This window comes from Giraffa tippelskirchi, chromosome 12, assembly GCF_054371585.1.
Source record: "Giraffa tippelskirchi isolate mGirTip1 chromosome 12, T2T-mGirTip1v1.2.pri, whole genome shotgun sequence".
NCBI lineage: Eukaryota > Metazoa > Chordata > Mammalia > Artiodactyla > Giraffidae > Giraffa > Giraffa tippelskirchi.
Window position 1 is genome coordinate 48,907,662 of NC_137286.1, and position 26,881 is coordinate 48,934,542.

A 26,881-nucleotide genomic window follows, 5' to 3' on the forward strand; every position below is an offset into this window, starting at 1 on the left:
GGGACCTTTGGAAGACTTCCTCCAGTAACATGGGATTATTTTTAAAGTAGGAAAGGGCTGACTCTTAGTTGGTTTTCTGGTCTAAGTGTTTATATTGGGTGGGGAAGGGGGTTGAGGTGGGATCTGAGGATAGGAACGTGTTTCTTCCTTAAGGTTATGACATTTAGAGTCCCTTGTCTATTAAATTCTGTTAGCGGGGATTCTTTGGTTATAAGTGACAGAAAGCAAACCCAAACTAGTTTAAGTTAACTAATAAAACTACTAGTTTTATTGATAAAAACATCTGAAAAGCCTATAGAGTCAAGGTGGAGATAAACCACAAAGCCATAGGATATTAAGTAGAGGGATGGTAGACCTGGGATATGAAAAACATAAGTTCTTATTTCTTCCCACTGACATCATTCTTTAGTCAAATCTTTCCCAGGCTAATCCTTAGCTCTCACATAAACTGTCTTCACTGAGGAGGAAAGGAACCAGAAAAGACCCTGATTCTTGCTTTGGTCATATTTCTGTCGTGAGACTTGGAGACGGCAGGGGAAAAACTATAATTATTTGTCTTCACCAGAACTACATGGCTAAAAATGAGGACAAATCAGTTCCCTAAAACAAAATGAAAGCAACCATAGGCAACCTGCTAAACCACCTACATTAATCAAGTTGTAAGAGTGGCCCATGTTCATTAGATGATTTATCATAAAATGCTTACACATTCAGGATCACAGGGACTTACTATGAATAGAACAGTCATTTTTAACTAGGGATAATTTTCCCTCGGAGGACATCTGGCAATGTCTGGAGATATTTCTGGCTACCACAACTGGGGGATAAAGGGAAGGGGACAGATGTGTACTGGTATTCAGTAGGTAGAGGTACAAATGTTTCTAAATGTTCTACAATGCACAGAATAATGCCCCACAATGAAGTCATCCTGCCCCAATGGCAGTGGTGCTGAGGTTAAGAATAAAGGAATAAAGGTTAAGAGCCTAGTTTTACATGTTTGCTTTCTTATTCTGCTACTACTAGCTCTGAACTTAACCTCTCTGGGCTTATCTTTCCTCAATTGTAAAATTAATATAATGATACTGAGTCTTCCAAGTTGTTTGAAGTAACATACACACACACACATGCAAACACACTCGTCTGCACACACAACACGATTTCTGGCTCAGATATTCCATTAGCTTGATTGCTGGCAAAGACGGCTTTCTCTTCTTAAATTGTGATGATGTTTTTTTATCCTTTAATCACTCATAACTATTTCTGCAAGATCTCTTTTTCCTAACTTGAGAGGTAAGAACTCTGAGCCCTTTCACTGGGAAGTTATGGTCTTCGGAGAACCATTGTTCAGAAAAATCATTGAACAGTAATTTAATGAGGAAAGCAGTCAGTCAAACAGGACTAACAACCGAGACTTGGACATCTTACTCCTCTAGCCTATATAGTACACTGATTCTCCACCAACTCCCAGTGGTATGAAAATGCACAGATAAACAATGAGGTGGAGGCTTTTTCCAAATCCTTAATCCTTAATCTAAACCCCAAATCCTCTGGTACCTAACATTTGTCATGTATGTTTCTGATTAATGAAACTCCTTGCTATAACCTTATAATATGCATGTATTCAAAACGGTAGATTATTTCTAATACATCTAGTATACTAGATTATGTGCCCGTCTACAGTATTCTTGCCTAGTAAATCCCATGGACAGAGGGCAGGCTACAGTTCATGGGGTTGCAGAGTCGGACACAACTAAGCATGAGCAGGAGAGAGAGAGGAAATTTCTCATTGGTCAGAGGACAGTATTATACTCAAAGAGCACATGTGCAAAATGAATTAATGACTCAGTGAATGAGTAAATGAACAAGTGCTACAATAGTTATTTCAATTAAAATATTTCTAAACTTGGTGTTTGGTCCTCTTACAAGAATGTGAATGAAATGAGGATTCTGCAACCTGGAGATCGTCATACTAAAGTGAAGTAAGTCAGACAAAGACAAATATCATGTGATATTGCTGATCATGAAATCTAAAAACAGATGATATGCTTGAGCTTATTTAAAAAAAACGGAAATAGATAGACTCATAGACATAGAAAACAAATTTACAGATATCAAAGAGGAAGGGGAGAGGGGTAGATTAGGAGTTTGGCATTAGAATGTATACACTGCTATATATAAAATAGTTAACCAACAAGGACCTACTATATAGCACAGGGAACTCTACTCAATATCTTAAAATAATCTTTAATGAAAAAGAATCTAAAAAAGAATATGTATATATGTATATGTATATATATGTATATATCAGAGAAGGCAATGGCAACCCACTCCAGTACTCTTGCCTGGACAATCCCATGGACGGAGGAGCCTGGTAGGCTGCAGTCCATGGGGTCGCGAAGAGTTGGACATGACTGAGCAACTTCACTTGCACTTTTCACTTTCATGCATTGGAGAAGGAAATGGCAACCCACTCCAGTGTTCTTGCCTGGAGAATCCCAGGGACGGGGGAACATGGTGGGCTGCTGTCTATGGGGTCGCACAGAGTCGCAGACGACTGAAGAGACTTAGCAGCAGCAGCAGCAGCATATGTATATATGTATATAGCCATGAAGTTAAAAGGTGATTGCTCATTGGAAGAAAAGCTATAACAAACCTAGACAGCATATTTGGAGAAGGCAATGGCAACCCACTCCAGTACTCTTGCCTGGAAAATCCCATGGACAGAGGAGCCTGGTAGGCTGCAGTCCACCGGGTTGTGAAGAGTCGGATACGACTGAGCGACTTCACTTTCACTTTTCACTTTCATGCATTGGAGAAGGAAATGGCAACCCACTCCAGTGTTCTTGCCTGGAGAATCCCAGGGACGGCAGAGCCTGGTGGGCTGCCGTCTATGGGGTCGCACAGAGTTGGACATGACTGAAGCAACTTAGCAGCAGCAGACAGTATATTAAAAAGCAGAGACATCATTTTGCCAACAAAGGTCTGTATAGTCAAAGCTATGGCTTTTCCAGTAGTCATGTACAGATGTGACAGCTGGACCACAAAGAAGGTGAGCACCGACGAATTTATGTTTTCGAACTGTTGTGTTGGAGAATAATCTTGAGAGTCCCTGGGACAGCAAGGAGATCAAATCAGTCAATCCTAAGAGAAATCAACCCTGAATATTCATTGGAAGGACTGATACCAAAGCTGAAGCTCCAATACTTTGGCCACCTGATATGAAGAGCTGACTCTTTGCAAAAGACCCTGATGCTGGGAAAGACTGAAGGCGGGAGGAGAAGGGGACGACAGAGGATGAGATGGTCGGATGGCATCACTGACTCAATGGACATGAGTCTGAGCAAGCTCTGGGAGATGGTGAAGGACAGGGAAGCCTGGCAACTGAAGTTCATAAAGTCACAAGAGTCAGACATGACTTATGGACTAAACAATAACAACTATATACATACATATATACATACATACATATATATATATATATATATATATGGGCTTCCCTGATGTCTCAGTAGTAAAGAGTCTGCCTGCCAATGCAGGAGACATAAGTTAGATCCTGAGTTGGGAAGACTCCCTGGAGAAGAAGGAAATGGCAACTCACTCCAGTATTCTTGCCTGGGAAAGCCCATGGACGGAGGAGCCTGGCAGGCTATAGTCCGTAGGGTTGCAAAAGAGCTGGCCATGACTTAGCAACTAAACAACAACAAAAGCAATATATATATATGTAAATCACTTTGCTGTATATACCTGAAACTAACACAATATTGCAAAACAACTATATTCCAATAAAAATTAAAAAAATGTGGATTCCGCATATAATGTGTCAATATGACCATATTGCATATATGCTATTAAATACCTTTCCTTTCTCACACGTAAATTGCTCTAAGTCCTAAACAGGTGAGAGTTAATCTTTGCTCTGGCTGTGCAGTGCCTCCGCTATCCCCATGTTTCATAATACATAACCAACCTAGTTATTTTGATTCAAATTCAATCCTAATATGTGTTAATTCAAATCAGCCATCTATTCAAGGTTGACATGGTATTTTAACACTTTTTTCTCTCTAAAATTGTTCAGTGCTCAACTTTAAAAATATAAATGTCATGAACCTTGGTGTTCATTCTAGTTCGTTTTCCAATCTTTATGCAGAAAGGGATAGAATTTGTGTATTTTAGAAAGAATGTCTCCTAAAATAGTCTTCCTCAAACTTTTTTTTTTTTTTTTTTGTGAACAGGAATCAACTGGGGCTCCTGTATATGATGCAAGATTTTGATTCAATAGGTCTGAGGCAGGGCCAGAGTTCTGCATTTCTAACAAGCTTAATGGGTGGAGGGGGTTGGGGAGGGTGCCATGCTGCTGTTCCAAGAAGCATACTTGGAATACCAAGGTCCTAAACAGGCTGGCCACAAAATACGTTTTGTAAATGTCTGTGGATTTTCATGGGAAGAGCTTATCTTGAGAGATGAGTCATATTTTCAATGGTATGTTCTCCACAATTTGAAGTATGTTTATTCTGCATCATTATTTTGCAAAGTGAATTTGTGAAATGAAAGTTCCAAGAACTGCTAATAAGGATTCTTAAGAGAAGTGCTTTTGTGGTCAAAGGTGAGGAATGCTAAGTAAACAAAGTAAAATATTTTTTTATTTCTGGAATCTTAGATGTGCCAGTATGCCTCAAAAATCTGTAGGCAGAGGGGCATTATGCAGTTTTTCCCAAGTCTCCTGAGGTGCTAAGTCACTTCAGTCATATCTGACTCTGTGACCCCACCAGGCTCCTCTGTCCTTGGGATTCTTCAAGCAAGAATACTGGAGTGGGTTGCCATGCCTTCCTCCAGGGGATTTTTCTGACCCAGGGATCCAACATGCATCTCTTATGTCTCCTGCATTGGCAGGCAGGTTCTTTACCACTAGGGCCATCTGGGAAGTCCTTTCCCAAGTCTAATTGGTTACACACACAAAGAAAGTGTCCCTCATGGAGGATCATTTTGGAATACTGTTCCAGAGAACACACAAATCCAAGTCTGTCATATGTCTTTTCACCCAAAACCTTCTCCCTGACTCTTAACCCCAGTCCAGAGCTGGAATTGACAATTTTCAATTTTGCCAAGGCTAAAATGTTTTGTATCTATATATGCGTTTATAAGCCTGGGTGTCACTTGTGTTTCTTTTCAAACACTGCGAAGTTGTTTGGTTGGCTGTTTCTGGGATAATTGAATTTGAAAACCGAATTTGCAATTTGTAATAGAAAATGGTACAGCTTCCCTGGTGGCTCAGTGGTAAAGAATCTGGCTGCAACGCAGGAAAATCAGGAGATGTGGGTTCGATCCCTGGGTTGGGAAGATCCCTTAGAGGAGGAAATGGCAACCCACTCCAGTATTTTTGCCTGAAAAATCCCATGGACAGAGGAGCCTGGTGGGCTACAGTCCATAAAGTTGCAAAGAGTCAAACATGACTGAGCTTAACAGAGAGAGAGAGAGAATCAAAAAAGGTAACATCCTCTGATTGCAAATAAGGACTCACCAACATATCACAAAAGGTTTATTCAGTGTTTTATGGGGAGAAATGAAACACATGATGGATTTATCCTTACTTCCAGGCTTTCTGTAAGTTTGGCATCAGATCTTTCTCAATGGCCGTGATTCCTCTACTGCTTCTGCTGCTGTCTCTAGGAACACTGAGTAGAGACCTTGGTCTCCATAGTGATAGAGCTCTGTTGGTCAGGAATCCTATCATAAAGTTGCAGCATGGACACTCATTGGCTCCATTTTGCTTCTGAGAGAGACAAAGGTAATTCAGGCTCTGGGTGGATTACAAGTACTTTCACAGAGGCCATGGCAATGACCCTCTCATTGTCAAACCCTATTCGAACCCGATCTGTACCCTATGGAGACAAAGCATTTCCTAAGAGAGCGGTGAATTGGGTTCATTTCAGCCAGAGAATTCATACTTGTAAATGGTACGGCACTGCCTACTGTTTATAGATCTGAGTTGGAAAACAATATAAGGAAAGAGAAGCTTCAAAACAGAGTGACAACAATTTGAGTGGATATGAGATTTAGAAGAGGAGCCTGAATAGAAAAAAAAAAAAAAAAACACAAACAGGAGACATCAACTAGAGTCTTGTGTCTGCATCTACTTAATGAATAAGGAGCTGTTAACTCCGACTGTGGAAAGCAAGATAAACAGCACTCAGTTTTTTATTATTTTGTTTTATTTTCAGTATAAAAAAGTTAAGGAAGTTGGAGGCCTCCTGTCAAAATATTTTTTTAAATATTTTGAAATATTATCCATGATCCACTATATATTTTCCCCAAACCTTAACAGAGTTCTTGTTATCTTTAGGGATGACACAATTAAAGTAGAACTAATCCCATTTCCCCTAATAAGATAAATGAATAGAGCAATAAAGACCCAGTGTGGCTGTGTAAACATCGAATCAATGACCCACTAGTTAAGTTAAATCTGTTCTGGAAATAGAGACGTGGGGAGAGACCCAGATAAGAATAATGTGCATCATTATTTTGGCTTTGGAAGAGAAAGATAAGACTGGTGAAAGGATGTTAAAGCAAATGAGAACAGAGAGGAATGGGTTGAGGTGAGAAAAAGAAGGGAAGAGTGAAGAGAAAGAGAAGAAGAGAGGGAAAGCTCATTAATAAACAGGAAAGTAAAATAGCATTGACTTATCCATTATCTGTAATGTAGAAATTAAATTTTAATTCATCCTAGCCTAAAAGTCACACAACAAAACAGAAAAAGGTTTTGAGTGCATGTGTTCTAATAATGATCTTACAAGCAAATCTCTTCAAAACAAGAAAAGGCAAATCCACATCATCAGTTCACATTGAGGCAACCTGGAAATTCTATTAGTAAAACCAGAGAACATCCTGCCTTCGTGCAAGGACAATTTTATAGGGGGAAGAATGCAGATGGAAAGCCATCATTGGAGGTTATGAATGGCCTTTCAGTCACTCATTTTAATTATTTTTTTTTATTTCTATAGATAGATTTAATTTTATCCCTTTGTTGTTGTTCAATCGCTAAGCCATGTCCAACTCTTTGCGGCCCCATGAACTGCAGCACGCCAGGCTTCCCTGTCTTTTACCATCTCCTGGAGTTTGCTCAAACTCATGGCCATTGAGTCAGTGATGCCATCCAACCATCTTGTCCTCTGTCATCCCCTTCTCCTCCTGCCTTCAACCTTTCCCAGAATCAGTCTTTTCCAATGAGTCAGCTCTTCACATCAGGTGGCCAAAGTATTGGAGTTTCAGTTTCAGCAACAGTACTTCCAATGAATATTCAGCGTTGATTTCCTTTGGGATTGACTAGTTTGATCTCCTTACTGTCCAAGAGACTGTCAAGAGTCTTCTCCAGCACAATTCGAAAGCATGAATTCTTGGTGCTCAGACTTCTTTATGGTCCAGCTCTCACATCTATACATGACTACTGGAAAAACAATAGCTTTGACTGTATGGACGTTTGTTGGCAAAGTGATGTCTTTGTTTTAATATGCTGTCTAGGTTTGTCATACCTTTCCTTCCATTAGACATTAAAAATATATTTAATCAATATGACAGACAGAACCAATAATACTTTTTTTATTTTTAACAGCACATTTTCATATATAGAAATATAAATTTTAATGTTTGATGTCAAGTACTAACATCTATTAAAATGTTGCCAACTTTTATTCAGGACTCCTTTTTTTAAACTGTAGACTATATAAGCATGTAATTAAAATCCCATATCATCTCATTGCCTTCCCTCCCTTCTCAGGTAAGAAATTTCCTTTATGGGGTTCTATATATTTAATACACTTGTTGGCAACCATATATAATATATATTATTGTTTTGAAGGTTTTAACATTTTAAATATAAAATATCTTACTCTAAGTATCACTTTGCAACTTCCTTTCTGTTCTTGGTATTATATGTTTGAGGTTTATTCATGGTGATAATTTTAGATTCAGTTATTTCATTTTAACAGATACATAGTACTGAATGATACATGAAGTTTATTTCTCTTAATGATGGAGAGTTTGCATATTTTTGCAATGACAGACTGTGCCAAAGGAAATATATTTTTAAATATCTTCTTAAATATATGTCTGAAGTGTTGCTTTATAGAAATGAAAATACTGGTTAATGTTTGTGTACTGCTTTAATTTTATATTCAAATCTTCACATAATTTTTTTAAACAACCAGAGATTTACTTTTGTGTAGAAGGCAGAAATCTATGTGATTTATCATTTTCTATAAATTTCTAATTGTTGCAGTATTCTCTACTAAATTTTCCCCATTAACTTGTAATAGCACTTCTATATATCCCAAATTCTTCTTCAGGTTGGTCTGATTCTTCTTTCCTCTTTGTAATGATAATTAATTTGCATGTCCACACCTATGCTAGTATTAAATGGTTTTAATTATTTCCCAGGTTGTGCTCGAGGTAGAGAATTCTCCAATGTAGGAGACTCAAGAGACTCGAGTTTGATCCCTGAGTTGGAAAGATCCCCTGGAGGAGGGCATGACAACCCACTCAAGTGGGTTGAATTTGCCTGGAGAATCCCAAGGACAGAGGAGCCTGGCGGGCTACAGTCATGGGGTTACAAAGAGTTGGTCACAACTGTAGCGACTTAGTATAGCACCACGGCACAGTGATGCTCAACCAGGGTGATTTCCCCACCTCAGGGAGCATTTGGCAATGTTTGGAGACATTTTTGGCTGTTATTACTGCAGAAGTAGATGTCAGGGATACTACTAAACATTCTATAATGCATAGGACACTTTGCCCCCAACAAGGAATTATCTGGTCCAAATGTTACAAGTATCAATGTTGAAAAATCCTGATGTAACATGATAAGTTGAGAGACTGAGCATCATACATATTTGAAATCTTAACTATCCGTCACTCCATTGCCTTTTAACCTTTTCACTGTTTTCAGAAGTACATTGGGTGCTTGTTGTTTTATTTCTTTATATGAATTTTAGGAATAGATTCTTAAATCCTAAGAAAAACCCTTTTGACATTTAACAGTAATTAAGTTTGCTTTTAACTTTTGGAATAATATGGTAAGAATTGACCATTTTATTACATTGATTCTTCCAATTTACTATGGTATAGATCTATGCTTATTTTGGTCTTTTTAAAAGCCCTTTAGTTAAATTTTATATTTTTACTCTGAAAGATCATTCATAGCTTTGTTAAATATATTACAAGATCTTTACCTGATTTATTTTTCTGTTTCATATGTAATCTTTGTTTTTCCCCTGTGCTATACAATAGGTCCTTGTTGGTTTTCCATTTTGAATATATCAGTGTATACATGACCATCCCAAACTCCCAAACTATCCCTTCCACCCCTAGCAACCATAAGATGTAATCTTTCTCATTGCATAAATTATTGTTGTTGCTGATCTATAGGACTCTGATTATTTTCAATTATTATTTTATATTATATTATATACTAATCTAATATTCTTGCTGAGCTTGTTCATCTTTCTAAATAATTTTCTGTAGAGATTTCATCTATCATCTGGGAATAACAAGGAGCTTTGAACTTTTTTCAGTCATTACATATTATAAATTATCTTGTTCGTCAAGGCTGTATATTGTCATCTTGCTTATTTAACTTATATGCAGAGTACATTATGTGAAATGCCAGGATGGATGGCTCTTAAGCTAGAATCAGAATTGCTGGGAGAAATATCAACAACTTCAGATATTCAGATGAAACCACTCTAATGGCAGAAAGCAAAGAGGAACTAAAGAGCCTCTTGATGAGGGTGAAAGAGGAGAATGAAAAAGCTGCCTTAAAACTTAGCATTCAAAAAACTAAGATCATGGCATCCTGCCTCATCACTTCATGGAAAATAGATGGGAAAAAGTGGAAACAGTGACAGATTTTATCTTCTTGGGCTTCAGAATCACTGTGGACGGTGACTGCAGCCATGAAATTAAGACACTTGCTCCTTGGAAGAAAAGCTATGACCAACCTAGATATTATGACCAAAAGATAAGAGCAACGAGCATATTAAAAAGCAAAGACATTACTTTGCTGACAAAGGTCCATACAGTCAAAGCTATGGTTTTTCCAGTAGTCATGTATGGATGGATGTATGAATATTGAAATGGGTTGCCGTGCCCTGCTCCAGGGGATTGTCCGAATTCAGGGATCAAACCTGCGTGTCCTGCATTTCTCCAGTAAAGCGGATTCTTTACTGCTAAGCCACTGGGGAAGCCTTCCATATTTATATATACAATGCCATTTAAGTACATGTGTACTTGATTTTATTTCAAATAATAGATTATTTTCTAAAACCATGACTTCCAGCTCTCACTTCCACCATAAATACATGAAGGTACCTGTTACTCCACAGCCACAATAACATCTATATTGTTGAATTTAAAATTTTTTACTTTTCTTGTCATGGTGGTGGAGGGTAAGGCTTGGGATTCCATTTCAATATATTAAAAATATAATCTAATGGATTTTTAAATTTTCCTCTTCAAAATCTAGTGTTTAATATATTTTGAAAATTAATTCATTTGATCAAGTTTTATGGATTTAATCATGTATATTTCATCATACCCTTTCAACACTTTTAAAACCTCTGTTAAATTGGTCAGTATAACTACCTTACATTCAGTGTTTATTTTCATCTTTCTTTTTCTTCATCATACCTCTCAGAGTTTTGTCTATAGTGTCCTTTTAGAAACTAGTCTTTAGTTTTATGTTCAAATCTTTTCTTTCAATCGGTTTTTACTTTTTCTCACTGTTTTTATCAATCAGTTCTGCTGCTTTATTTGGGTTTACTAACTTCTGTTTCTCACTCCTTGAACTGAATTCTTAGTTCCTTTGTTACTGACTAGTACTTTGTTTTCTGATAAGTGTAGCTGGGCTTCTGTTAGAATTGTAGGTTTCACTTTAAATGCTGTTTTGTTAGCAAGCCATCTGTTTTCACATGTAGGGTTTTCATTTGATTATGTGATTCAGTTTTAAGTATTTGCTGATTTTTCTTAGCTTTCCTGGTGGCTCAGTGGTAAAGTACCTCCTTGTCAAACAGGAGACATGGGTTCAATCCCTGGGTCTGTCAGGAAGATTCCCTGGAGAAGGAAATGGGAACCACCTTAGTATTCTTGCCTGAAAAATACCACGGACAGAGGAGCCAGGAGGGCTACAGTCCGTGGGGCTCACAAAAGAGTCGAACGTGAATTAGCAACTAAACAACAGTTTTTCTTAGAATTTTAAAATATTTTAACCACAATGGATATTTAATAAAATTGATTTTAACTTTAGATATATGTGATATTAAAGCTTTCTCTCATTTTAGTAAACTTTTTACCAGAATAAATATATTTATAAAATTTGCACGAATCTTAAGGCAAAAATAGTAATAGGATTGTGGAGTTTATAATATATGTAGCAATAAAATGTATGACAGCAAAAGCACAAAGACCAGGAGAGGAAAATTTATGGTATATTTTTGTATGAGTTTTCTATTACATGAGAAGTAATTTTAGTAGGGTTTAGACTCTGATAAGTTAAACATACGTAGGTAAAGATGTATAAACCCTAATAAACCCTAAAAAAGCCTCTGATACACTAACAAGAATAAGTTCTATGTTGATATTAGTTAAGTAGTGAGTAAATAAAGATATAATAAAAACAGAATATTCAATTAATCCATAAAAGTGAGACAAACAGGGAAAATGGAATAAAGAACATAATGAGACAAGTAGAAAAAAAATAGCAAGATGGTAAACACAATCATATAAATGATCATATTAAGTGTAAATCATCTAAAAATTCTATTAAAAAGGCAGAAATTGTTAAATTAACAACACATCAAGAACTTACTATAGATTGCTTGCAAGAAACACATTTTAAAGAAGCAAACGGGTTAAAAGTAAAATGATGGAAAAAGATGTATCATGCTCATAACAGCCGAAAGAAATCAAGGTTGTCTATTTTTAATATCAAAGTAAATTTCAAAGTAAAAAGTGTTACTGAAAATAACGAGCATCATTTCATGATGGTTACAGGCCATAAACAGGGCACACAAACCCTCAACTCCCAGGCACCTGATGACAGAGTTTCAAGTATAAGAAGCCAGAATCGACAGACCTGCAAGGAACAATAACAAAAATTGCCCCAATAATAAGTGCACAGCTGACTAAATGTTCACAGTTTTCACTATCTTCAGGTCAATTTATATGATATCACTTGCATTTCAGAGGTTCCCTTTGTGCCTCTTCTCAGTAAATTATTTTCCCAAAGTAATCACTTTTCTGAATTCTAATCCTACCAATACATTGCACCTTCTTTTAAAGTTATTCTAAATCAATAAATATGATCCATTGTGTTTGCCTGCTTTCACTCAACATTACATTAGTGAGATTAATTCTACATATGATGCCGTGTCTAGTTGCATTTTGTTCATTTTCATCATTGAATATTATTCCATTGAACTATCACACAAAAGTATATTTACATATTCTTCTTTTGATGAATATTACATTTGTTTTTTGGAAGCATTACATTTTGTTTTAGAAATTTTGCTGTCATGAGAATCCTCATACTTGACATTTAAGAAACACGAATTAGTTTGTCTTGAGTATAATAACAAAAGGTAGGCTAGCTATCTGGAGGAGGGCACGGGAACCCACTCCAGTAATCTTGCCTGGAGAATCCCCGTGGATGGACAGGAGGAGCCTGGAGGGCTACAGTCCATGGGGTCGCAAAGAGCTGGACACGACTGAGTGACTAAGCACAGCTGCTGCTGCTGCTGCTAAGTCGCTTCAGTCGTGTCCGACTCTGTGCGACCCCATAGACAGCAGCCCACCAGGCTCCGTCGTCCCTGGGATTCTCCAGGCAAGAATACTGGAGTGGGTTGCCATTTCCTTCTCCAGTGCATGAAAGGGAAAAGTGAAAGTGAAGTCACTCAGTCGTGTCCGACTCTTCGTGACCCCATGGACTGCAGCCTATCAGGCTTCTCCGTCCATGGGATTTTCCAGGCAAGAGTACTGCAGTGGGGTGCCATTGCCTTCTCCGCTAAGCACAGCACAGGCTAGCTATGTCATAGGTATGCAGATATGTATCTTTAGTAAATACGTCAAAAATTCTATCAAGGTGGTTGTGCCAATGAAATACTTCCACTAATTCCTATCCTTACAATGCTCAGCATCAGGGTCACAAGTGGGTAGAGGCAACTAGGGTTGAAAGCTTAAGAAAGTGCTCACTCTCATTGAGTTCTGTACTCTAATCTACTGCATGAACCTAAGAGGGTTTCTCCTTAAGATTTCGATGCCTAGAGCACAAAACGAAAGGAGGCACTCACCTTCAGACTAGTGCAGACTGTGCATTGATCAAATATAAAAGTACGCTCTTCCTTAAAATGTGCACCTTAGATGTCTCACTCACCTCACTCTCAGCCCTGCTTGATATTTGCTTTTCATTTGTTCAGTGCCTGTGCAGTACTCTTGTGTTATAGTTTTATTTACATTTCCCTGATGATGAATGACGTCGAGCACATTTTCATGTTTATATACCATTTTGGTGTACTCTTTTGTGAACTATCTGTTCAAGTCTTTTTTTCCAATTTAAACTTAATTAGCTTTCTCCTGTTATTAATTATTTGTAGTTATTTTTATATATTCTGCCTGGGTCGTTTGTCATTGTGGTTTTTTTCTATTGTAGATATCTTCCCTTACTCTGACTTTTTACTCTTGAATAGTTTCTTCTAATAAACAGAGCTTCAAAATTTTAATTGAGATTAATTTATTAATATTTTTCCTTTCTTGGTAACTGTTTTTCTGTTCTACTACAAGGTCACTAATGCATTCCTTTTCCTTTTAAAAGCTTTATTGTTTTGCGTTTCAAATGTAGATCTACAATTTACTGGGAACTGATGTTAGCGCTTAATGTGAGATAAGGTCAACATTACATTTTTTATATATGGGTATCAGTTAACTGAGCATCATTTATTAAAATTATCATCCTCTCCCTATTAACTATAGTGTCATCTTGTCTCATATGAGATAAACTTATGACTATGATCTCTCTAATCTGTTCCCGTGGTCTGTTTTTAAAAGCTCTATATGAATTTCTATGACATTGTAAGGTCTTGCTTTCTGGTTTTGCAATTTCTTTAACTCTGTTTTTCCTCAAGATTGTTTTGAATATTCTTGTCTCTTTTTATTTCCATATACATTTTAAAACATAAACTTTCTTCACTCTTCCCTAATACAAAAAATGCATATAATAAACTATGAATCTTTTCTAATTGGAAATGTATTTAATCCATAAATCAATTTGGAGAGAATTAATACTTATATAAAGAAACAAAGTGAAGTCGCTCAGCTGTGTCCAACTCTTTGCGACCCCATGGACTGTAGCCTACCAGGCTCCTCCATCCGTGGGATTTTCCAGGCAAGAATACTGGACTAGGTTGCCATTTCCTTCTCCAGGAGACTTTCCCAACCCAGGGATTGAACCCAGGTGTCCCGCATTGTAGGCAGATGCTTTACTGTCTGAGCCTCCAGGGAAGCCCATTATTATAATTTATAAACATAATGTGACTCTGTTTATTTAATTCTTTAAAAATTTTCCATAGTTTTGTAGATTTCAGAGTAGGAGTCTTGAAATCTTTTATTAGAGTTATTACTAAGGGTTTGATGTTTAGCAGCCAGCATAAAAAGAATCATTATTCAAATTATATTTCCTTTTCATTCGTTACTGGTACAGAGAAATACAATTGATGTTTTATAAGACCCTTGTATCGAGCAACTTTGATACATTTACTTATTAGTTTTAATATTTTGTAGATTTTTTGAATTACAATTATGTAATTGTAAACAATTATGTCAACTGTAAATAAAATTGTAATTTCTACCTCCAATCCTTACTCTTTGAATTCCTTTCCCTTTACCTCATTGCATTGGCAAGTAACTTCAGTAGTAATGATAGTAAGTCTCCTTTGCTGACCCAGTCTCTGAGGCAGAAGCTTTTAAGATTTTACTATTAAGTATATTTCCTACAGATCTTTTTTAGATAATGTTTAACACAGATTACAGCTTGTTTACTTATTCTATCACTTAGTCAATAAAGTGTACTAATAATCTCCTACCATATTGTGTATTTTTCTATTTTTTTTTTAGTTCTTACAAATTTGTTTTATGTATTTCAAAGCAATATTTTTATAGAAGTTTAATATGATATAGGTGGATTAACCCTTTTATTATTGTGTAAGCCAAACTTCTTTGTTTCTAGCAAAACTTTTCTCTTAAACTGTAATATATTAATATGGGCTTCCCAGGTGCCACTAGTGTTAAAGAATCTGCCTGCCAATGCAGGAGATGCAAGAGACACAGGTTTGATACCTGGGTTGAGAAGATTCCCTGGAGAAGGAAATGGCAACTCACTCCAGTATTCTTGCCAGAGGAGCCTGGCAGGTTACAGTCCATGGGGCTACAATGAGTTGGACATGACTGAGCAACTGAGCACACACACAACTATTAATATATTTATACCAACTTTCTTTTAGTTCAGTTCAGTTGAGTTACTCAGTCATGTCTGACTCTTTGAAACCACATGGACTGCAGCACACCAGGCTTCCCTGTCCATTACCAACACCTGTAGCTTGCTCACAGTCATGTCCATCAAGTTGGTGATGCCATCCAAACATCTCATCCTCTGTTATCCTCTTCTCCTCCTGCCTTAATCTTTCCCACACAAGGGTCTTTTCCAATGAGTCAGTTCTTCTCATCAGGTGGCCAAAGTATTGGGAGTTTCAGCTTCAGCATCAGTCCCTCCAATGAATATTCAGGACTGATTTCCTTTAGGATGGACTGGTTGGATCTCCTTGCTGTCTAAGGGACTCTCAAGAGTCTTCTCTGACACCACAGTTCAAAAGCATCAATTCTTCAGTGCTCAGCTTTCTTTATAGTCCAACTCTCACATCCATACATGACCACTGGAAAAACCATAGCTTTGACTAGATGCACTTTGTCTGCAAAAGAATGTCTCTGCTTTTTAATATGCTATCTAGGTTGGCCATAGCTTTTCTTCCAAGGAGGATATGTCTTTTAATTTCATGGCTGCAGTCACCATCTGTGATGATTTTGGAGCCCTAAAAAATAAAGTCTCTCACTGTTTCCAATGCTTCCCCATCTATTTGCCATGAAGTAATGGGACCAGATGCCATGATCTTAGTTTTTTGTTGAGTTTTAAGTCAACTTTTTCAGTCTCCTCTTTCACTTTTATCAAGAGGCTCTTAAGTTCTTCTTTGCTTTCTGCCATAACAGTAGTATCATCTGCATATCTGAGGTTATTGATATTTCTCCCAGCAATCTTGATTCCAGTTTGTGCCTTGTCCAGCCTGGCATTTCTCATGATGTACTCTGCATATAACTTAAATAAGCAGGGTGACAATATACAGCCTTGATGTATTCCTTTCCCAATTTGGAACCAATCCATTGTTCCATGTGCGGTTCAAACTGTTCCTTCTTGACCTGCATATAGATTTCCCAGAAGGCAGGTCAGGTGGTCTGGTATTCTCATCTCTTTAAGAATTTTCCACAGTTTGTTGTGATCCACACAGTCAAAGGCTTTGGCATAGTCAATAAAGCAGAAGTAGATGCTTTTCTGGACTCTCTTGCTTTTTCTATGATCCAACGGATGTTGACAATTTGATCTCTGGCTCCTTTGACTTTTCCAAATCCAGCTTGAACATCTGGAAGTTCATGGTTCACGTACTGTTGAAGGCTGGCTTGGAGAATTTTGAGCATTATTTTGCTATTATGTGAGATGAGTGCAATTGTGTGGTAGTTTGAACATTCTTTGGCATTGCCTTTCTTTGGGATTGGAATAAAAGCTAACTTTTTCCAGTACTGTGGCCACTTCTGAGTTTTCCAAATTTGCTGGCATATTGAGTGCAGCACCCTAACAGCATTATCTTTTAGGATTTGAAATAGCTCAACTGTAATTCCATCGCCTCCATAGTTTTATTCATAGTGATGCTTCCTAAGGCCCACTTGACTTTGCATTCCCAGGATGTCTGACTCAAGGTGAGTGATCACATCATTGTGGTTATCTGGGTCATGAAGATCTTTTTGTATAGTTCTACTGTGTATTCTTGCCACCTCTTCTTAATATCTACGGCTTCTGTTGGGTCCATACCATTTCTGTCCTTTATTGTGCCCATCTTTGCATGAAATGTTCCCTTGCTATCTCTAATTTTCTTGAAGAGATCTCTAGTCTTTCCCATTCTATTGTTTTCCTCTATTTCTTTGCATTGATTTCTGAGGAAGGCTTTCTAATCTCTCCTTGCTATTCTTTGGAACTCTGCATTCAGATGTGTATATCCTTCCTTTTCTCCTTTGCCTTTAGCTTCTCTTTTCTCACCTATTTGTAAGGCCTCCTTAGACAACCATTTTGCCTTTTTGTATTTCTTTTTCTTGGAGATGATCTTGATCACTGCCTCCTGTACAATGTCTCAAACCTCCATCCATAGTTTTTCAGGCACTCTGTCTACCAGATCTAATCCCTTGAATCTATTTGTCACTTCCACTGTATAATCATAAGGGATTTGATTTAGGCCATTCCTGAATGGTCTAGTGATTTTCCCTACTTTCTCCAATTTAAGTGTGAATTTTGCAATAAGGTGTTCATGATCTTGTTTTTGTTGACTGTATAGAGCTTCTCCATCTTTGACTGCAAATAATATAATCAATCTGATTTTGGTATTGACCATCTGGTGATGCCCATGTGTAGAGTCTTCTCTGTGTTCTTGGAAGAAGGTGTTTGCTATGACCTGTGCATTCTCTTGGCAAAACTCTGTTAGCCTTTGCCCTGGTTCATTTTGTACTCCAAAGCCAAATTTCCCTGTTACTCCAGGTATCTCTTGACCTCCTACTTTTTCATTCCAGACCTCTATAATGAAGAGGACACCTTTTTGGGGGGTAAGTTCTAGAAGGTCTTGTAGGTCTTCATAGATCCATTCAACTTCAGCTTTTTCAGCATTACTGGTTAGTACATAGGCTTGGATTACTGTGATATTGAATGGTTTGCCTTGGAAACAGAGATCATTCTGTTGTTTTTGAGTCTGGACCCAAGTACTTCATTTTGGACTCTTTTGTTGACTATGAGGGCTACTCCATTTCATCTAAGGGATTCTTGCCCACAGTAGTAGATATAATGGTCATCTGAATTAAATTAAGTCCATTTTAGTTCACTGAGTCCTAAAATGTCAATGGTCACTCTTTCAGTTAGTTCCTGGCATGTTGTTTTTCATCCACTAAATTGCCATTTTTCATGCTCTGACATTTAAAATGCATGTCTGGTAAGCAGCATGTGTTTCTTTTTTCTTTAATCCAATTTTATTATTTTTTGTATTTTAATTGGAGTATTTGGACCATTTATTGCACTACAACAATCATTACAATTTAGTGTACAGCTAGTATATGATTTATTTTTATTTTAGTTTCTCTTGTTTTATAGTCCTTTTTTTCTCTTTGTTTTGTAATTTTACGTTAACTGCTAGACATCATTATAATAAATTTTAGAACTTCTGTCTAGTCTATCTTTCTCCATTGTAGGTTTCTCCTCTATTAAGCATAGTAACAGCAGATAAAATTATTTCAGTCAGAAAGGGAGCTTTTAAAATTCTGGGTTGCAAGTATTGTGAGTCTTTTTTATTATATATTTCACCAACAATTGGTGTTTAACTTTCTAGGTCTGAGGGTGTCAGATTAGGTGTTAAGGTGTCAGTCCATGTCAGACTCTTTGAGACCCAAAGAACTGTATTTCATGAGGCTTCTATGTCCATGGGATTTTCCTAGCAAGAATAATGGAGTGGGTTGCCATTTCCTTCTCCCAGGGATCTTCCTGGCACAGGGGCTGAGCTTGCTTCTCCTGTGAATCGTGCATTGCAGGCAGATTCTTGACTGCTGAGCCACTGGAAGAAGCCTCTGCTACAATCCACTCTATCATAAAGGGAAACATAATTCTTGTTGCTATTATCTTTTTATTTTTTAATTTAATAAAATTATCTTCTATTATTTCTATGCTTTTGATTTCTTGAAAATCATCACCTGTTGGAAATTTTACAAGATTTTTGATAGTTTTTGTTCTCTCCATTTTTTTTAATCAGTGAGTTTAGGCTGATCAGTTCAGCTCAGTTCAGTCATTCAGTCATGTCCGACTGTTTGTGATCCCATGGACTGCAGCACGCCAGGCTTCAGAGGTGAGCAAACCTTTTTTTATCGAAGTATAATTGACATACAATGTTACATTAGTTTCAGGTGTACAACATAGTGATTCAACATTTATATATATATACATATATATATATATATTTTTTTTTCATAAAGGAACAGGCATAATAGGATTTGTGGGCCGTATAATACCTGTTGCAACTATTAAACTCTGCTATTGTAGCATAATAGAAGCTGTTTGTTGCTATTCAGTAGCTAAGTCATGTCCAACTCTTTGCAACCCCATGGACTGCAGTCCACCAGACTAATCTGTTCATGGCATCCTCCAGGCAAGAATACTGGAGTGGGTTGCTACGCCCTCCTCCAGGGGATCTTCCCAATCCAGGGATTGAACCCGTGTCTCTTATGTCTCCTGCATTGATAGGCAGGATCTTTACTGCTAGCACCACATGGGAAGAACAACTTCACAAATTAGGTCTTTTTAAAATTAGGAAATCAAATGAGAAATGTAAGACTAATTTGCCCTAATTCATTCAACTGCTAACTGGGGAAGCTGAGATTTGAATCATGGTGCTCAGTCAAGATTTATACACTTCTGTCTATTGCATCCACATTTCTTTGCTTCATGTTGTAAAACAAAATCCGATTTTATTTGTTTACTATTGGCAAATGAAAAGACAACAAAATATCAAAAATAAGTACATAAATTAATTGAAAAGCTTCCCTGGAATTAGCTCACAAAGTTCTCTCCCTTTCCACCTTAATCCGTGGTCAGACAACCATTTTAAATGCCATCTGCAATTATAGGGTCTCAGAATAACAAACTATTAAGTACCTGACGTAAAGTCTACTGAGAATAACTTATGAAATACTTGCTATAAATTTCAAAGGAATACTAAATATTAAACATCAACAATATAAATTGAGGCCAGGTCTCTGAGACTAGGTTATCAGATTTCAAGACTAGAAATTATGCAGATGTGAGTGACTGTCCTTTAATCCTGTGATCATTCAAAGCAATTATTTAAATATGAAATTAAGTGTCTGCTCTAACTCAAAAATATACATAATCAACAGGAGTCAAGAAGCTTTATATTCATTAGAATAAGCATCAGGAAACATATATTAGGGATTTATCCAATAACTCTTTTCCATCACTCACAAATTTAGCATTTAACTTCCAAAGAAACAACAATGGCAGATCTTTATGTTTCTGACCGATTAATTAAATATTCCTAGCTAGATCTGAGCCCTGACAGGAAGTATTGCTCACAAACCCAAAGGAGAAGATGCACATTTCTGAGTCATAAGCAGAGGGCGTGCAAAGGCTAAAATAATGCTTATGTGTGTTCCTGCCTGTTCAGTCACTCAGTCATGTCCAACTCTTTGTGACCCCATGGACTGTAGCCAGCCAGTCTCTTCTCTCCATGGAATTTCTCAGGCAAGAATACTGGAGTGGGTTGACATTTCCTTTTCCAGGGGATCTCCCCCACCCAGGGATCGAACTGGCATCTCCTGTGTCTCCTGCATTGCAGGCCAGTTCTTTACAGCTGAGCCACCAAAGAAGCTAAATTAATGCTTAACTCCTTTCAATCACCCCCACACTCTTTATGAACATCTCCTAAGATACATTAATAATGATAGCAAGTTTACTATAAATGAAGAGAAGGCTTGTGACCCTGTGTTTTTGTTTATGGGGGGGAAAACCAAGCTAATACTTTAAACTATATAAAATAGAATTGGAGTAAATTCTACCAGGAAGAAAAATAAAATCTTAAATGTTACATCCTTCAGACACAATCAAGCCTTCTGATTATGTGACTAGAGTTTGAATTTTTATTAAATTCAGTGTTTTAATTTTCTGGTGATCAAGCAAGACCCAATCTGCTAAACACATCAGTAGTGCATATGAAGTTTCAAGACAAATTTTCCAGAGACCCCCTTTAACCCAATAGTAGCCCCTCACGCTGTCTGTAATAAAATTTCAGGTCACAACCAGCGAGCCAGGAGCTCGCCAAGAATCTAACTTTGGAAGAAATTTGGACTCAGTGTTGAGAGGCGGGAACTATATTCCCACCTTACCTCCAAACATCTTTTTGACTTTGGGCAATTAAGTTAATCTTTCAGAAATTCCAAATCTGAAACTGTAAAATGAGAATTATAATACCTGTCTGCTGTTGAGTAGATCAAATCAGATAATGCACATGGAAGCACTTTAAAGTGAAAGTGCTATACGTTTGGGAAGAATTATTATTCTTTGACTCTGAGCTGCCCTTCAGCTGAATCTACTAGTTAAAAACCTTGGTCAAGTCCAAAAGTGACTTTTTAAAGACTTTACAGAACTCCCTAAACTGCTGACTAGTAAGAATGAATCAAGCTAGAAAATATGATTAAGTAAAGGAAAAGTACACACACACCACCACCACACACACACATCATTCTGCCATTCAGCATTTCAAGTTAAACAATGTTAATAAGCTGTAAAAGTCTGCACTATGTTTTCCTCCACACTATGAATAGAAATAAAATTTTAACCTTTCTCATATCTTAATGTATTATGAACTCTTTGCATGGTATCAAATATTTTATTTATAACTTCATTTATCAACTGTGCATTAGATCATCATTTTATGAGAATTAGAATACCTATTTGTTTATTAATATCATACTTTTTTACTTTTACATTATACATATGGATGTGACACATTTCATCATTTTTATAGAAATTCTATGAGACCATATATCCCTGTTTTCCCAGGATACAATTGGTTAACACTTGTTGCCCTACTGTATTTATAGCATAGCCTTTCACTCACAAAAGTGTCCAAGTTTGGTCAATAAATTATATTGTCATTCTATCTTGGTGATCCATAATGATTGCCCTTATAGCAAGTCCTGAAGGCAGAACTAACTGAAAGATAATGATTAATTAAACTTGTTTTCTAAGTAATGTGAAACACATATATTCATCTCTGAAAGTGAAGGCATTAAAAATATTCTAGTTCTAATAAATGCTGGAGAGGGTGTGGAGAAAAGGGAACCCTTTTACATTGTTGGTGGGAATGCAAATTGACAAAGCCACTATGGAAAACAGTATGGAGATTCCTTAAAAATAACTAGGAATAAAACTAACATACGACCCAATAATCCCACTACTGGGCATATACACTTAGGAAACCATAATCAAAAGATATACATGTACCCGGATGTTCACTGCAGCAGTATTTACAATGGCTAGGACATGGACGCAACCTAGATGTCCACTGACAGATGAACGGATGAAGAAATTGTGGTATATATACACAATAGAATATTACTCAGCCATGAAAAAGAACACATTTGAGTTACTTCTAATGAGGTGGATGAACCTAGAGCCTATTACACAGAGTAAAGTAAATAAGAGAGAGAAAGACAAATGTTATATATTAACACATATATATGAAATCAGAAAGATGGTACTGATGAACCTATCTGTAAGGCAGCAATGGAGATGCAGACACAGAAAATGGACTTGTGAACATAGAGGCAGGGGGTCGGGGAAGAAAGGGTGGGAAGAATTGAAAGAGTAGCACTGAAACATGAACATTACCATGCGTAAAATTAGATGGCCACTGGAAATTTTCTGTATGATGCAGGCAATTCAAATCTGATGCTCTGTGACCTCTAGAGATGGGATGGGGTGGGAGGTGGGAGAGAGGTTCAAGAGGGAGGGGACATATGTATACCTCTGGCTGACTCACACTGATGTGATGGCAGAAACCAACACAATATTGTAAAGCACTTACCCTCCAATTAAAACTAAATAATGAAAATTAAAAATAAAAAGCAATAGTTAGACAAAAAATATTCTGTTCCTGTCTGTAGGTACTACATGTTCTTGTAATATTTCAAATACTGTATTTCTGTCCCTCCCTATTCCATTCCTCCCATGAATTCTATATGTCCTCAAAATTGCTAAAAGCCAGAACAAAAAGAAGTCCAGCGTAATGATATCTTGGAATGCATCTTTTCATCATCAAAAACAGTTTTGAGTTAGTCCCTTCACTCTTAACCTAGAATTTGCTTTCTCTGCACATGCTGATCCTTCAATCTGAAACATACTTTCCCTGACTCTATTTCGAGAAGACATTTTTTGTGGGGTTTTGTGTTTTTGTTATTGAAGTTTAGTTGATTTACAATAGTGTGTTAGTTTCTGGAGTACAGTAAAGTAATCCAGTTATATATATATCATATGTAGTACATACATATATATTGCATATGTAATAGATATTAATTTCAGATTATTTTCATTATAGTTTATTATAAGATATTGAATATAGTTCCCTGTGAGATATGGTAAGATCTTGTTATAAGATCTACTTTATGCATAGTAGTTTGTATCTGCTAATCCCAAACTCCTAATTTATAGGAGTTGCCCCTTTCCCCTTTGGTAAACTTAAGTTTGTTTCCTATGATGGTGAGTCTGTTTCTGTTTGGTAAATTAACTCACGTGTATCACTTTTTAGTTTTCACATGATAGTATACGATATTTATCTTCCTCTGTCTGAATTAGTTGACTTAGTATGACAATCTCTAGGTTCATCTTTATTCTGTGAATGGCATTATTTATTTCTTTTAAATGGCTGAGTAATATTTCATTGTATTATCATGTCTTCTTTAGCCATTCTTCTGTTGATAGACACTGAGGTTGCTTCCATGTCTTGCCTATTGTAAACAGTGCTGCTTTGAACATTGGGGTGCACATATCTTTTCAAATTATAATTTTCTTCAGATATATGCCTAGAAGTGGGATTGAAGGATTATATGGTAACTCTGTTTTTCGTTTTTAAAGGAACCTCAACACTGTTTCCATAGTGGCTATACCAATTTACGTTCCCACCAACAGTTGGGGGTGGGGTTCCCTTTTCAAGAAGCTAGACAAAATGTTTCTTCTCCTCCTCTGCCATGCTGATCTTGAAGACTGTGTGTTTCAGACGTGTAACTTGGGGAAGAAAGAAGGGCGTTTCATCTGTATGTTACCCGAATTAAATGAGAAATAATCCTTTATTCTGTTAAGTCATGGAGATTTGAAGATTGGTATGCTTCAACAGTAAAACTTACTTATCCTAATTAAAATGAATATCAGTTCCAAAAATAGGGTATCACATGACAGAAGCTTGATGTATGTGGCATTGGTAAGGGCATAAACTGTAAGCAATGAAGAACATGGTTCAGCAGGCTGAGAAGATGATCCATGCTTAACAATGAAAACATTGAGAACAGAACATTTTTCCTAGTTTGCAACGCTAGGGAAATTTTTTTTAAAATAACTGTTATTAGTGATATATTAGCTACTACTGTGAATTTAGGAAGGTTGTTATAAGACAGAGATGAGCTGAATAAATTAACCTGTGTACAAGCAGAAATGAGTTGGAATAAAACAGAAAGAGTATGGAAATTTGGAGCCTTGTAGGGTTGGAAAACTATTTCTGAAGCTCAAGCTGTAAGAGAAGAAATTGGAAATGACTTTGAATGACAAATGTCCAGGCTAACCTTGTAGAGGGATAATATGATTCAGGGCAAAGATCAGATGGAATCTGAGAGCTTTAAGGTAATTTTAATTAAGTTGAGAGAGAGGTATGAGGGCAAAAATAAGTAGGCTAATGACTCTAATATATAATATCTCTGAAGCTATCAAGGCCCGATTACTAGCACATGGAGCTGAGTGAAAGTCAGTGAATCGGAATCCAGCTGCATTTTCAAAGGAATGAATCTAAGAAGACACAAGTTTGCAAAATGTCTCTGCCTGAAACTTGAGACAATTTTAGGACCTCTGATGAACCCCTCCTACAGCAGAGGAGGGAATAGAGAGGAAATGGACAAACAAAACTTTCTAGAGAGCATGTGCAAGGCTTGACTAGAACCCCACTCCACTGGGGGTTAAAAATCTTCAGTTTTCAAGGAGAATCACTATGATCAGTATCTGCTGCCTCCCTCACCTTCCTTTTTCCAAGTGGGAGTGTTCACTACTGTCATCTTATTCTGGTTACACCATTGTGTACTGAGTGAGAGAGGAGTGAGTGTGAGTGTGAGTGTGAGTGTGTGTGTGTGTGTGTGTGTGTGTGTTTAGTGGGGAGGAGCTTAAAGAGGAGAGTACCATTTGAGTTCCCAATTCTCTGGGTTCAGAGTTGACACAGCTATCTTAATGAAGAGAATAGGGTACACTGGCTAGTTTGAGATCAGGCTTGTGCTGTTTATTGCCCGTGAACCACAACTACTGAACCCGTGCTCCAGAGCCCGAGTGCTCCAACTACTGAAGCCTGTGTGCTTGCTCTGCAACAAGAGAAGCCACCACAAGGAGAAACCTGAGTACCACACCTAGAGAGTCGCCCCCACTTACCACAACTAGAGAAAGGCCCATGAAGCAACAAAGATCCAGCACAGCCAATAAATAAATAAAGGTTTAAAAGAAATGCTGCACCTCCACTGGCATCAAGATTCAGCCTGAATGAAGGCCAGCACATTTGGTTGGCTTCCCCCATTGTTGTGGGATTTAGTATTCCCAACTCAGGCAGAGTAAAGGCTTCCCCGGTGGTGCTAGTGGTAAAGAATGCACCTGCCGGATACAGGAGACGTAAGAAATGTGGGTTCGATCCCTGGGTCAGGAAGATCCCCTGGAGGGCAACCCACTCCAGTATTCTTTCCTGGAGAATACCATGGACAGACGCATCTAGTGGGCTACCGCCCATGGGGGTCACACAGAGTCAGACATGACTGAAGTGACTTAGCAGGCAAAGCACTGAGGCAGCATTTCTGTAGGGAGGCACTATGCTAGGCTTGAGGGGAGAAATACATTCCTAGAAAGGCTATGTAGAAGTGCAAACAGGCAAATGTGGAAATGTCAGAAGTGGCAAGAAGCAAGAGCCAGATGGAGAGAGAGAGAAGTATAAGGGATGGCATGAGAAGCAGGCTTTACACTTGGGCTCTTTATAACAGGACAATGCTGGAGTTCCTCTTTTGCCTGAAAATGACTCGTGCCCTGAGGTCCTAAGAGAAGACAGTTTTTTAAAAAATTTTGTTTTGTTTTAGTGCAGTTCCCCAGAAAAATGAAATCAAATTAGTGTAGAACCTCAGTCTTCTTTTGTCAATAAGATCTTCTACACCATTTTCCTAGATTCCACATATACATGTTAATATACAATATATTTTTTTTCTCTTTCTGACTTACTTCATTCTGTATGACAGCCTTATTAGCAAAGCAGAAATAAAGACACAGACGTAAAGAACTAGTGTATGGACATGAAGAGGGGAAGGGGGGTGGGATGATTGGGATTGACATATATACACTGTGATGTATAAAATAGATAACTAATGAGAACCTGGGCTTCCCAGGTGGTGCTAGTGGTACAGAACCCTCCTGCCAATGCAGGAGACGTAAGAGAGGCAGGTTCAATCCCTGGGTCAGGAAGATCCCCTGGAGGAGGGCACGGCAACCCACTCCAGAATTCTTGCCTGGAGAAACCCATGGACAGAGGAGGCCCTACAGTCCATGGGACCACAAAGAGTCAGACATGACTGAAGTGATGTAATACACACACAGTGAAAACCTAACATATAGCACAGGGAACTCTACTCAGTGTTCTGTGATGACCTGAATAAGAAATAAATCCAAAAAATAGGAGAAGATATTTGT

General features: G+C 37.5%; 1 long non-coding RNA gene across 1 annotated transcript in view; it reads left to right on the top strand.

The window, feature by feature from the left end:
* Positions 1 to 26,881, top strand: part of LOC145529785 (uncharacterized) — a 29,802-nt gene that overhangs the window by 1,067 nt on the left and 1,854 nt on the right. The gene's annotated exons all lie outside the window — the stretch shown is intronic.